Raw genomic sequence first — 15,219 nt, 5'->3', positions numbered from 1 at the left:
TTCTCTCTCTCTGTGTCTCTGAAAATATATAAATAAACGTCATTTAAAAATACGAATGTCCATGGAAGTCCCCTTGCCCAAAATCCAGCCCAAGGCTTTGACTGGAATGTCATAGTCAAGACAGACACGCATAGACTCAGATGAAACCAGACAGCTTGAAGGAACTAAGGCTGAATTTAGGGAGGCAATTAAGCCTCTTGGAAATAGCGACCTGGCACCTTGCTTACAGCGTTCCCAAAGATTTACCAAGTGAGTAAGGAGGGTCCCTTCCTGACAGGCTCAGGAACCTGGGGATATTTGGGGGAATCTTGAGAAGTAACCAAATGCCCAGGTTGCAGACGAGTCTCATGGCAAGTATTTTGTTAGCTTCTCAGCCTTCAGAGGCTGTTAGAGGCTTGATCTGAAATTCCTTATGAAAAGTTCCAGCAAAGCGTGATTAACACACACACACACACACACACACACACACACACACACCTGTATACTTACCCACCATTCTTGCTGTGTTTACGAAAATAATGAGGACAAGTCTGCTGCAACGACTTATTTTATGCACAAATTAGTCTTCATTTGACTGTTGTCGGGGAGCGAGAATTCCCGTCCCCTCCAAGGTCCTTCTGGCCAGACTAAGAATCAAGTTGACAAGAGGCAGATTCACAAGAGAAAATCTAATTTAGTAGTGCACATGCGAGGAGTCCACACGGACCTAGAAATTCCAGAGACAGCCAGGTAAAGCGAGGTGTGGGCGTCTGGGACGTCAGAGGGAAGCAATGCAGCCGACAGGGGGATAAAAAGAGCAGAGGTTTGGTGATTAGACGCTTGCCCTGCCACACACACGGGTCACTCGGATAAAATTAATCATTAGTAATAACCCTTACTCTGGGAAAGACACCCAACTGAGATTCTTCTAGTTAAGGAAGGGAAAAGTTTCTCGTGAGCCCGTAGAGTCTCGATTGCCTTCGACTCAAAATGATCTTCACATCAAAGTGGCCCATCTTGGGGCGGCCAGCCCTCTGCCCCTACTATCTTTGAAGGAAACGGGGCGATTTTAGAGAGAAAAAAATTATGTTTTAGTAACACATCTTTGTGGACGTTAGACTCTAGTTCTGATTAACTGTCTCTGAGTGTTTGCTGTTTGCCTACAACACCAGGCTGGGTCCTGAATTCTTCCGGTTTCTTCAAATATCTGGAATATCTGGGCTACGATTCTCTAAACTAGGGTTTCCAATGTTCTCCCTTTTTTTTAATTGACTTGGAATCACTGAGAACAAAAACTGCCCTTCTTCCTGAACCCTTGCAAACCACAGCTAGACAGCATGAGGTAGACTTCGGAGAAGTTGTCACAGCAGCCCATGAGTTTACACAATCCTTGTGTCCCTGTTGGACGGGCGCAGAGAAGGGTCACCAGAGACCTCCCAACTGCAGACCAGGAAAGCCTGTCTGATCACCACGGCTGCTCCCACCCCATCCGAGGACGCGCCCAGCCCCACACCTGGGGATTTTCACTGGTAGCACTCAGGACACAGAAGCTCGTTCCTAACCTATATATATTTTTTGTTTCCATAAGACATGTCTTTTATTAACTTGTACCTGAACTTTGAGAGCCCCCCTGCCCTGAGAGGAGACAATGGCTCGCCAGCACGGACCTGTTCCCAAGACTGAGACGGGTTCGTGAGATGTGGAGCAGACTCCTAACCTAAGGTCCAGATAGAACAGTTAAATGCCAGCAACAAGGAAATACGGCTCATCTGTGGTATTTCAGGGAGAAAACATCCGTTCAGAAGGAGAGACTAGTAATTCGTAAGCGCACCACAAGAACTCTTCAGTGAAAATCTGTTCCACATACGGGACGGTCTTGTGGGGATGACGCCCACTCACGGCTAATTAAGTCAGAAGGCTCCATGTTGCTGGAAACAAGCTAATCAACCCAAGCGTCAGCCTTAAGTGACCTCGCACTCAGTCTCCGGGAAATATTAGCTAAGCGGTTTAGTTCTAAAATCCTTGGTTTAAATCTATTCTCAGGTTTCTAGCTATGACAGTAACCTTCTTACTGTTAACATGTTTACCATATAAATTGTTAGCCTCCTGCTGTGTGCGGACTGGGGTCTATCCAAACCCACGGGCTAACGATGCAAAACTTCTGATACTCTGAGTGACGTGTATGGTTCTCCACACAGTTTGGCCACGGACACCAGACACGAGGAAACACCAGTAAAAATCGTTCCGTGGTAGGAACAATAACCGCAGTGGCCTTGCCACGGGCACCGTGTGGAGACGACCTGTGGTTCCCCGGGTTGCAGAGAACACCCCACCTACTCGTTACCACGCATCTGTCTGATGGATGGTGCTCCCTGGGGACGCTGAGACTGGGCTCAGAGAGGGTCATGCCTTCTACAAGTCCCCCTGGAGTATAGATTTTGGGTTTCCTCCTGAGAAGAGAAAATCTGAGAGCAAAAGAAAATTTGGTCGGCTGTGCAGAGGACAACGGAGGATTTATTTGCTTTCTTGGCATATTTGGGCACATACGTGTGCCTATCCACCTGTCCACGGGATGCTGACTGTCGTGCACGGAGGGCGGACGCTCTGCTCCTAAGACTCCACGGCAGGCATCACCAGTGTCCAGGAATGGGGGTTGGGGGAAGGACAGGTTTCAGATCCTGAGGAGCCGTCAGGACAAGGGAGTAGGTCCTGCCCCGTGGAAGGGGGTCAAACACTGGCGCCCAGGAGCTAATGGCTAATGCAGGCTTTGGGGTCCGGAGAGGCTGGCTTCAAGTCCCGGCTATGCTGTGTGGCCTCAGTTAACGATTACCCTGATTACCTGATTACTAAGACTCTGGGTCTTAGTTCTCATCTCTTAGTGGGTGTGATAATAGTTTTGTGCAGTAAATGACATAGGCTGCATAAAGGGCCTGTGCTCGGATGCCCTTGATAGGACCACGGTGGTGGCTCCTGCTAGTAGGTCCATCAGGGGGACGCACAGGGGCTGAGGGAAGTAGAGAGGATTCGTATCTGCCTGGGACACACAGGGGCTGAAGGTAGAGCAGCAGGGAAGCCTCCGGAATGTTCTCTGAGACCCACCTATTTCCAGCACTTTGTCTTTCAACCATTCGGTCCCCTGAGCCGCCCTGGGAGCAGACGCTGTTGCTATTGTCCTGTGTACAGTGGGGGAAACTGAGGCACAGGCGGCGAGTTTCAAGGCGAAAGCCACGTGCCTCGCAGGTGTCAGCTGGGACCAGAACCCCTGACCCCCACTGTCCGAAGAGAGCCTGGCTGGCGGCTGTGAGGGCTCAGGGGCCTGGCCCCACAGGACACAGCAAGTGTGGTGAAGGGAGACGGGAAAGGACGGCGAGGGCGCGGCCCGGTGCACTCTGTCTTCATCAGGCTCCATAATCGTTCCTCCAGGCCAGCTTGGTAGGAAGCCCTGATCTCCACTTTCATGCCCCTGTCCCGGGTGGCCGCGCCCCGGTCCCTGAAAGGCAGTGGGTGGACTTGTTCTCGCTGCTGGTGACACGGCCGGACAAGGACTAGAGGAGGAGAGAGGGGTCTCTGCCTATAGCCACCCGCTGCCCATCTCCCACAGCCCCCTCCTCCCTGCCCACCCCCCTCTCCCCACGAGTCCCTGGAGCCCTGGGCTGGAGGAGGCCTCCAGCACCCCGGCGGCAGTAAGGCTCAGGGGTCCCATCCCACCAGCTGCCACGCTGAGCCACGCCGCCCAGTGGATTAGGGAAGGTGAACTCCAAGCTGCGGGCCACAGCTCAGAAGGAGGAGGGAAGCCCTGTGATGCTGGCTGGACACCCCTGGCCTTCTTCCCAAACACCTGAACCCCGTGGCTCTGGGTCCGGACAGGCTCGGGCCTCGTCGCCCGCCCAGTGTCGCCGCGGGGAATGGGTTGAACAGCATATGTCTCTCTCAGCACCGGGTTCCAGTGCAGCGTTTGGACCTGGGCCCTACAAATGCAATGTCTAGGTTTGGATCCCCTTCCCTGACCCATGACTTAGAAGATAGCGTTCCAGAATTGAGAACGGTCTGGGCAGGCAGGTACATCCAGCAGCCGTGGGCCCACACAGTTCCGGCTCAGCGGCCGAGGGGGAGGGCGAGCCTTCCAAGCTGAAGGCAGCAAGGGCCAGTGCTGGTCCCGGCGAGGGCAACAGACGGCCCGGGGATGTGCTCCCTCCCCGTCCCCATCCTGCACCCGGGGGCCTCGGGCCGGGCTCGTGCTGCCCCGTTTGTGATTCCGGGTGAGCACAGAGCCGTTAGAATGAAAGGCTTGGGTGTCTGCACCGAAGCATAAATAAACCACAGCGTGCGTGGGTGGGGGCGCGGTACGGTGTGAACCTTGCCACAGCTGGACAGGTCTCCAAATGGTCCTTGCCCCCGCAAACAAGGGAACAAAGGGTCCTGGATCGTAAACCCCCAAGGAGGAGCTGAGCCACCCCCGTTCGCCTCTGAAGCATGAGTGCGGTTGGCCTGGATGCCATCTGGCATGTGATGAAGGTCACAGAGTTTGCAAAACACATCCAGATGGCTGCATTTGTCCCCGAGGAACACCCAAGTTTAGTGAAACTTCCGACCAATGCAAAAAAGAGCAGAGAAAACAAAACAAAACAGACACCCAGAAGCAATATCTTGTGGCCGCGCATGGCTTCCTGTGGTCCTTACGCCACGATGCAAATCTTTCTTAATCAACCAAGCGACATGCCGCAGTCAGTCTTTCCTCTGAGAACCGCAGGTTTCTTAGCAAGTATGTTTGGATAAACCATTTTAACACCTTTCCCGGGCACTGGGGTAGTGGGATAGGGGGATGATGTGAACATAGAAGCCATCATTGTACCGATTGGAAAACTGAAAATCTCCAGGTGGGTCCTCCAAGGGATTGTACACTGGCCTGCACTGGCCTGGTTCAGTCGCCAAACGATTCAAGGAAACACACTTTTTTCCCCACTCTCAGCTACAAAGGATAGTTAAATTTCAGAGAACTTAACCCAACTGCCTTATTTTGTTTCGTTCGAGGTCCCACCACCACCGTTAGAAACAAAGGCTCCAGCCCACATTTCTGCACACTGCCTTCCCGAAGCACACGCATTTTGTGCGTAGACTCGGAACAAGTCAAATAGTCCCCTCCAAGTTCTGTTTCTAGTCTCCCAGAGTAGAGCCTCGTGGGGAGAAACCACATCAGTTCCTTGGCTGTTCCAACAAATGTCTCTCTGCACAGACATAGAAGATAAATAGACACACAGATTTAGCATACGTAAACTACATTAATGTGTATCTGACTGCATGTACTTTATGAAATACAATGTCCCTGGGGCAGAACACTAGTTTTAGTAAAACTCCTAAAGCCTTTGCCAAAGGTTCTATATAAACTAGCCCTGAGCCAAAGCGGGAAATCCGTGTTTCAGATTCCTGCTCTTTACCTCTGATTATCTACGATTTCTATACTCACTCCAAGTCTCTAGCATTGAACATACTCCAATGAAACTATTATGGTAAACAAAAATTTATCTTTCTCGGGGATGTTTATATTTAACAGAAATAAGTGATTTAAATCCTGAAGAAAATTGCCTGTGGTAGAATTTCCAAGGTTAATACACATTTTATTCCATCCATCCATCCACCCACCCATCCCTCTATCTACCCATCCATCCACCCATCCCTCTATCCACCCCTCCCTCCCTCCACCCCTCCATCCATCCATCTACCTACCCATCCCTCTGTCCACTCCTCCCTCCATCCATCCACCTATCCATCCATCCAAGAAGCCAGCCAGCTAGCCAGCCAGCCAGCTAGCCAGCCAGCCAGCCAACCAGCTACCCACCCATCCATTCATCCATCTATCCACCCATCCTTCTATCTACCCCTCCATCCATCCATCCATCCATCCATCCATCCATCCACCTTTCCATCCAAGAAACTATTCATCCATCCATCCATCCACCCACCCATCCTCCATCTACCCATCCATCTATCCACCCATCCCTCTATCCACCCCTCCATCCTTCCATCCACCTATCCACCCATCCAAGAAGCTATCCATCCATCCATCCATCCATCCATCCATCCATCCCTCTATCCACCCTTCCATCCATCCATCCACTTATCCATCCATCCAAGAAGCTATCCATCCATTCATCTGTCCTTCCATCCATCCATCCATCCATCCACCCATCCCTCCATCTATCCATCCATCCATCCACCTATCCATCCATCCAAGAAGCTATCCATCCATCCATCCATCCATCTGTCCACCCATCCCTCCATCTACCCATCCCTCTATCCACCCCTCCATCCATCCATCCACTTATCCATCCATCCAAGAAGCTATCCATCCATCCATCCATCCATCCATCCATCCATCCATCCCCTCACCAATCCCTCCATCTACCCGTCCATCCATCTATCCATCCACCCACCATCTGTCTGTGCACTCCTCCCTCCATCCATCCACCTATCCATCCATCCAAGAAGCCATCCAGCCAGCCAGCCAGCCATCTATTCATCCTTCAATTCAATTAATACTATATTTATTGAGCTACTGTTTTGTGTCAGGAACTCTTCTAGGTAGAATAATGAAAGTTTCTGCCTTACAGAGAGTTCACTCCAGCTGAGTACTTTCATAAAGCAGTTTATAAAGCATTTTCATTGTTTTGTGAGAATCTTGCAAAAATCTGAGAGGGGTCTAGCATATTAGTCAGCAATTATCACAGTAATGCCGGTAACAAACCATCCCAAACTCAGTAGTTTCTAGGAACAAGTATTGATTTTCATTTGCATGGGTCTCTGGATCAATAGTGGCTCAACTGCTCCGCACTGTGCTTGGCCGAGTTGCTTGGGTGGCCTGGCTCCAAGCTGCGGGCTGCATTTAGGTCTGCCCCCATGTTATTCTGGGGCTACAGCTGAAGGAAGGCAGCTCAGCAGGCGTGTTCTTCTCTGGTGGAGCCCCCTAGTGAGCACAAAAGAGTGGGCAGGAGCATACAAGAACCACTGAAGCTTCCTCCCAAAGCTGCCACATGGACACTTCTGTCCATGATCCGTTGGCAGGCAAGTCCCCTGGCCTCGCCCAATATCAATGGCCTGGGACATTTTCTTTCTCATTTTCTTCGGGGAAGCACTACTAACCCATGTGGCAAAGGATAGGTATATAATCCCTTACAGGTGATAGAAGAATTGGGATTACTAATCCAGCCTACCGCACGAGAAGTAGTAATATCCCTATTTCACAGACGAGGAAACTGAGGCTCAGAGAGACAAAGGGTCCGTTCATGGTCACATAATCATTAGTGTAAAAGCCAGGCCTTCTGGGTCCTAATTCGAGGCTCTTTGGTTATGGCACGATTTCAGCTGCATAAGCTGAGTGTCTTTCATCGACACCAAATAGGCTAGCTTCTTCCGCAAAGCGCGTCCCAATGTTACAGATTCTAGAAGCCCCGACTCAGGCTGGTACAGCTCATGCCAGCAGTGTTTGTTCCTTCCCATCTGTGACCACTTGGAACTCGTGGCTGATGTGTCTTGTGAGTCACTAAATTGCCAGATGTCTCAGAGGTAGAGATAACGAGAACGTGGACCCGGGGGTGGAACACAGATCTGGGACAGACCACAGACCGTCCTCATCCCCACAGCAGTGAAGCAGGAGGAAAACCCAGGGACCCAAACATTCTAACACACTGGCCCATTAAAGGGCGCGCCCTGGAGGTCAACAACGAGGTGCTCGCGTTGCTACATGAAGCCCAGCTCCCCGAGTCATTTTTGTTCATGGTGCGGTCCTTTACGGAAGGACGCGGGGCATCCGTCAAGAGACATCAGCTTTAAAACACAGCAGCCTCCAGGAAGTTATTAAAATGCTTATCTCCCAAAGGCTGCACTGGTTCGGGGGTGGGGGGGGGCGGTGTCCAGGCCCAACGGGAGGAGTCTCTGTCAGCTGCTGTTCCCGCCTGTGGCCCCCAAACCCCGTTTTGTCTGCCTCTCCTTGCTCGTGCTTGAGAGACAGGAAGGCTGGTCTCATGAGGCAGCAGGATCCCTGAGCCAGGGTCAGCCAAGCCCTGCTTCAGAACCCAACCCCTCCCTTCCCCCCCTCCCTTCCCGCTCCCCTCCCCCCCTCACTCCCCTCCTCCCTTCCCCCCGCCCCTCTCCTGCCTTTCCCTTTTGTGCCTCTGGGGCTGAATTCCCCACTGCCAAGGACATTTTCTGTTGTATTGCTAATTAAGCAACCTCAAAAATGCCTTTCTGGCCGAGGAGGAAGATCCAACCCATCCATTCTCCCTGTAAATTCTCAGCTTCAGATCAAGTCCCCAAAATAACGGCTTTAAAACTTGAAACCAGACTCCAAGGCATGTTGGGAGCACGTTTTTTGGACGCAGGGAGCTGGGCCTGTGCGGGGAGCAGGTGTGGTGCCTGAGACCACACTTGGGCCTCGCGTCCCAGGAGGAGGGACCACCCGAGCAGGACGGCATCCCCCAGCCCCTCTATTGTACAATTTCTTCTGGCTGCCACACGCACTGCCCTTGCACTCGATTTCAGAAGACACAGTCAGTACTTGAAATAATTAGCGTCTCGTATTTTATGCGTTTTTAAACTGGAAAGGCTTTAATTATTCAAATTTCGACTCAGCTGCCTCTCACATTTGCCTATGTGACTATGCCCTGGTCTGATCATTGGGAAGAGTCACGTTTTAGGGTTCCACGTTGTCCTTGGTGGGTTAGGAAATGTGCTGAGTTACAATATTCGCTGGAAGACGCGTAATTATCCACGTGAAGGGGATCATGGAAAATGCGAGTGGAGTAGAAAGGGCGTATTACCACTGCGTGGTCTTTGCCAAGGCCTTTCAGTACATTTGCACAATTGCACGCTTTATCAAATGTTTCATTAATTTACAGGGTATGATTATAAACTCACACCAGTTTTGAATACAAGGATGCCCCCCCCAAAATGACAGAGGTTCCAGTGGGTACACCTCAGATCTAGATGTTTCTCTTTCTGTCATCAATCATGCCACGTTGACGGTTATGAGAGTTGTTTTAAGGCCGGAGCTGGGAATTAAGCCACGACGTTACTGCTCAGGCCCACTTCCTAAAGTAAACCACAATGTATAGGTGTGGGCTGCATTGGCTTTGATATTCTGACACAATTAGGAAACGTAAACAGTTAGAAAAGGAATTGGCCTCCATTCTAAACCAAATGAATCCTGCCTTTAGAATTGAGACTGTTTTGAGGCAAAGACCCCCAAATTCCCCAAATTGAACAGTAAGGACTGTAGGGTTATTCATTTGCTGAAAGCAGTACTCAGCATTCCAAAGGTGGAAACGCTTACTCTCCAGTTTAAACCAAAGACGGCCCAGTCTCACGTTCTGGTTCCTAATCCCCTAACCTGGTTTTCGCACAAAATGAAGAAAAAGCCAAACGCCTGCATTTTCGTGGTACAGTCAGTGCTCGTTCAGCGTTTTCAAGAGGTAGTTACACTAAGAATGAAAAGCCCACCAGTCCCGCAGCAGAGTCCTTGTGGAAGGGGTGTTGAGTTTAAGACACGTTGACTAATTCTTTGATAACCCCGACGTGAGCGTGAGCTGGACTGAGTGATTTGCACTTGGCCAGTAGTATTCCATGGAGCTAACCTTCCATCACGTCCTCGACTAATCACAGAAGGCCTTGGGCTCCCTCCCTGCTCCCTTCCTGGGAACACTCACCCTGGGGCCGCCAGCCGCCATGTTGTGAGGACACTCAAGCCGCCCCGGGGAGAGGTCGGTGCGGTGAGGAGTGGATGCCTCCTGCCCGCAGCCAATGAAGAACCGGGAACTCTTCCCAAAGGCCATGCAAATGTGCCATCTTAACAACAGATCCTCCAGCCTTCAGATGGCCTTGATGGCACCCTCGGGAGGGACTCTGAGTCAGACACACACGAAGCCACCTGACCCTGACCTGCAGGCACTGAGGTAACAAACTTTTATCGTTTTAAGCTGCAAAGTTTGGGGTAAGCTGTCAAGAAGCAGCAGATAACTAATACAGAAAGGGAGAAAGGTATCCCTCCTCCCGCCGCCCCCAAGTTCACAGGAAAACACGGACGGAGCATGCACAACGGAGCGTGTTGAGTGATACGGGCAGGTCTGGGTTCTTGACGTTTCACTTAATTCAGAGTTTTCTTTCCCTTGGGTGTGCACGTATTACTTACACGTCCATGAACCTTTTCCCTTTTCTACTCATCTGAGAAATCCCCGAGGTTGACAGTGAGAAGCAGAGTCAGAATGCACAGGCACGACAAGGACTGACCCTCAAACACTCCCCACCCCATTTTCCTCGCCACATCTTCCTTCCACTCTTGGCCAAGGTTTTGGGGTTATCCATGATGAGGCTTTGGGGGTTTGATGGTGGGGTTCGTGGGGTCTGGAGCTGATGGCCAAGAAAGAATTCCTGAAGAGTCTTTGGTGCAAAAAGGTGATTTTATTAAAGCCTGGGGACAGGATCCGTGGGCAGAAAGAGCTGCCCTGTAAGTGGGGGTGGGGTGGGGGTGGGGGGAGGGTGACCGTTTCAAGGAGTCGGGAGATAAAGCCAAGAGGGAGTTTCCAAAGAGACTTTCACAAGCTCAAGGCTTCCTGGAGGCCTGGCTATGGTCAAGCCAAGGTTGTTTTTCCCTCTAGCAAAGGAGTTCCTGGAGACACATTTTACTCTGCCGGCCTCAAGAATTCCTCAATGGGCTGCAGGTTATAAGGAAATTTAATTTTGTCTGCCATTTCCTTCGGCCTTTGTTTCCCGCATCACTTACTAAGTCTCAAGTTTAAGGTTGTAACACACTTCAGTCATCCAAAGGGGCCTTGGTGATGGATGAGTTTCAAGTAACTGTCAAATACTTCTATTTATCCTAAAACCCTTTATCGTAATAATGATAGCAACACGTACTTTATATTCCGAGATTCTGATACGTGGTGCTATTGTCAAGTACCGAAACAACAGTATTTGAGGTATTATATATAATGTTGATATCATCACACCGTTATTTTTTACGATTTTTTAAGTTAAAAAATTAAAATCTAAATTCCTTACATTTTAAATACTTAAAACAATGACGTTTATCGTCAAAATACTTTTCTGCTTGTTCTTTTTAGCAATGACCTCAGCAGACTCCCAGCTGATGTAAAAGAACCCGTGTCTTGGGGCGCCTGGGGGGCTCAGTCGGTTAAGCCTCCGACTTCGGCTCAGGTCACGATCTCACGGTTCGTGAGTTCGAGCCCCGCGTCGGGCTCTGTGCTGACAGCTCAGAGCCTGGAGCCTGTTTCCGATTCTGTGTGTCTCTCTCTCTCTGACCCTCCCCCGTTCATGCTCTGTCTCTCTCTGTCTCAAAAATAAATAAACATTAAAAAAAAAATGAACCTGTGTCTGAATTAGCCTCTTTTCAGGTCTAATCTGGCTTTTCTGTGCGGTTTGAGACCCCACTTAGAAAGATCAGGACCAGTTTGAAACCTCGCTTGGAGAGATCAGCATAGGTTTGTAGGGACAGTTGTCGGTCCCTGGGCTGGGGCCAGCTCGGTGCCCCCCACACGGGTCAGAAGAACACAGGAGCCCAAAGCAAAGCCTTGGTTCTGGCCAGTTTGCCCTGTGCCTGTTGCGAAACAAAATGAGCCCCCCCCCCCCAGATGGTTTACTTGTTTTAGGTGACCAATGGAAGACAAATCCTACTCCGGACTCCATAGCAAAATATCAGGAGCTGAGGGGTGTAAGATTCTCTGCCTAAAAATTCATTCTCATTTTCTGCTAGGTGTCTCATTCAGCCCCAGGAGACGGGAAGCCAAGCGAAAAGCCCTGAGAAGCCGTGGTCTCCAGCAAGTTCTTCTGCAAGAGGGTCGCAGGTATGGGTGGCAGCTCCCTGGCTGAAATCCTCTGATCCTGGCAGATTTTTTTTTATTGTTTATTTATTTCTGAGAGAGGGAGAGAGAGAGTGGGGGAAGGGCAGAGAGTGAGACACAGAATCCAAAACTGGCTCCAGGCCCCGAGCCGTCAGCACAGAGCCCGATGTGGGGCTCGAACTCACAGACTGTGAGATCGCGACCTGAGCCTCAGTCGGACGCTTAAGGAACTGAGCCCCGCAGGTGCCCCGCAGAAGGGATGTTTTGACGAATAAATGGGACTGTGTATAGAAAGCACGTGATATTTAGTTCCCTACCTTTGTTTTTTATGCCCCCCATTTCCATCTTTCTAAATAAGAATTTGTAAGTGGGGGAGATCTAATGCCTGCTGTGAAATTCTATGTAGGTCTTTTGGAGAGAGGAAGCTAATTCACATCTTGGGTCTTGCAGATGTTCTAGAAGAAGCCTCAGCCTGAGGCGAAGGAATGGGACCAGGCTCCCCAAAGGCATCCCAAAGGGCCTGCATGGACTTTATTCTGGGTCCCCCTTACATCGCCCAGGAAAGGAGGGGACAGACCTTCTCCTGCCACTTCTCCCTAACCTTATAAATACTGTGTCAACACAAAATGAGTCCCCTCATTCCTATCAGGGGTTTTCCAGGGGCCCGCGGGGCACAGTGTGGACGCAGAGTTGTGTGGACTGATGGCAGGATGAGAATCGTGCTGGGTCACGGGCACAAGGGCTGCAAGGGGGCAGTATCAGAGTCACAGACGACTTGGACCCTGCATCCTCCTAAGGGCTCTGCCCACCTTCCTCTGCCGGGTATCCCCCCCTCGCTAGCATCCCAGTGACGGCCTTTCCCTCATCCTCTGTCTCCTGGGGCCACCACTCCACTCTCTGTGGCCCATCCCGGTGCTCCTAGGCCGGTGTGACATTGCCCCCTAGGGGACATTTTCAGCACGGTGTCACGTTCCCAGTTGTCTGTGGCAAGAATGCTAAACCTCCTGTCGCGAAGGGGATAGTCCCACAGGTAGAAAACCTGCTTCTAACTGTGTGCACAGAACCGAAGCCTGTTTTACCCACAAACACTAGTTTTCATGCACAGTCTTTTTTTTAAGTTTATTTATTCTGAGAGAGAGAGAGAGAGCGTGTGCATGCACAAAGTGGGGAGGGACAGAGACAGAGACAGAGAGAGAGAGAATCCCAAGCACGCTCCTTTCTGAGAGTGCCTGACGCTGGGCTCGAACCTACAAACTCCGAGATCATGACCTGAGCAGAAATCAGGAGTCGGATACTCCACTGACCGAGCCACCCAGGCACCCCTTTTCATGTGCAGTCTTTTTTTTTAAATTTCTTTTAATGTTTATTTACTTTTGAGAAAGGAAGAGGGAGATAGAGTGCAAGGCAGGGAGGGGCAGAGAGGGAGACAGAATCCGCAGCAGGCTCCAGGCTCTGAACTGTCAGCACAGAGCCTGACACGGGGCTCGAACCCACGGACCATGAGATCATGACCTGAGCTGGTCAGATGCTTCAGCGACTGAGCCACCCAGGCGCCCCTCTTCATGAACAGTCTTAACGCGCTTCGAATGTCCCCTCGAATCCACAAGCACCCGACGTGAAGGCACGTTGCCGTGAACTTTGTCTGAAACTTCCACTAACTTGCGTTATTCGAGTCACCGTGATGTCTTGCTGTCGGCCCACAACGCTAATTATTGTAGCTGGTGACCTCACGTGTAGTGAGTGGCCAACCAGCGGCAGACTACTCCATGGAATCTTCCAGATTATTGTCCCCCAGCATTCACATACAAAAATACACATTATTTTATTAAATTATTGTATAAGGTTCCCCAGAGCAGCTGGACCGATGGGAAAAATATGAAGCTATACGTGAGAGGAGATTTATAAGGAGTTGGCTCACAGGGTCACGGGGGCTGAGAAGTCCCACGACCTGCCATCTGCAGGCTGGAAACCCGGGCAGGCCAGTCTGAGGGCAGCAGAAGCTGAGAGGAGACGTCTCAGCTCAAGGGCGAACGAGAAAAGGGGTGCAAATTCTCCTCTGCCTTTTCTCTTCGGGCCCCCACGAGGCCGGACGAGGCCCCTCACGCTGGGGAGGCCATCTGGGTTACAGACTCACAGACGCAAATGTGGATCTCACCAGAACACCCCGTCCCAGACACAGCCAGGATGGGGTCTACTCGGGGCACCACGGACGGCCAGGTTGACACAAAACAGGAGCCACCACGTTGACTTTCCTTCCACTTCTCCTTCCTACGAAAGGAAGGCATCAGATTGCTTTTCGCAGCGGCACGCGATCTGCGACTCCATCTCAAGACCGTAAAGGAGGGTCACAAAATATTTGTTGGGGTGGAGCGTGTGGGTCCCATGGAGGTGAAGCTGTGGTCCCCTACCCTCAAGGGCGAGGCCACGTCCGTCAGGCCCCCTTACGGCTCTAACAAGAGTCTATTTCTAATGGTGAGATTTCAGAAAACACGACAGCAAATTCAGGGATAGGTGGGCGATTTTCTGGGGCCCCCTCGAACCACCCCTCACGGACAGCACCGGATTCCGATTTCACAACACAAACAGCATGTTAATAAGCTGGGCCCAGACTTGTTAAGCCTGAAATAATGGTTCCTTTTGAGCCAAGCACGGGATCAAGTGCGAGGTTCTCAGACAGGAGGAAAGGGCTCCCATCCGTGGGCGTTTGGGTGGAGGGAGGGGCCGATGTGCACCTTCAAGGTCAGCCCTCTCCCGATCCACGCTGCTGAGGTGGGCAGGCTCCGACGGCAGCGCTCGGCCTATGGCCTCCAGGATTTTTTGTTTACTTGTCTCCGCTGATGCGTCACGCGGTTCCAATCGGCTCTAGGGAGACTCGTGTTGGATCGGAGCCTCATGCACACACTGACCCACGGTCGGGAAGCCGCCCAGGCCCTCCCTGCCTCTGCACAGGTGACTGGGGACACAGCAAGGAGGGGCACACGGCGCCTCACTCCCCATCAGTGCACAACATCGGTGGACAGTTAGTGGGGGCTCCGGGGAGAGAGATCCCTGCTTTTGTCCCAATGAGCCAGGAAACCACACACGGACTGGAATCTTCAATATGCACCTGGCTGCTTCCAAGGGCCTCCCTGCAGAGCTGAGGGCTCCCCAGCCATCGTGCGCGAGGGCTAACGGGAACCCCGGCCGTTTCTGCTGCGCGAGGGCTAACGGGAACCCCGGCCGTTTCTGCTCCAAGACCCAAGGGGGCCACTCGGGACACGGCCTCGTTTGGTTTGGAAAGCCACCTTGAAGCAGCTGTCCGTTGTTCAGGGACAGCACGCGGTTTCTACGCTTTCCTACTTCGGGTTTCCGGCCGAGTTAGTGAAAAACGGGCTCTCACCTGCCGCCCTGG

This window comes from Felis catus, chromosome B2, assembly GCF_018350175.1.
Source record: "Felis catus isolate Fca126 chromosome B2, F.catus_Fca126_mat1.0, whole genome shotgun sequence".
Lineage (NCBI taxonomy): Eukaryota > Metazoa > Chordata > Mammalia > Carnivora > Felidae > Felis > Felis catus.
Note: the sequence above shows the minus strand (reverse complement) of the source record.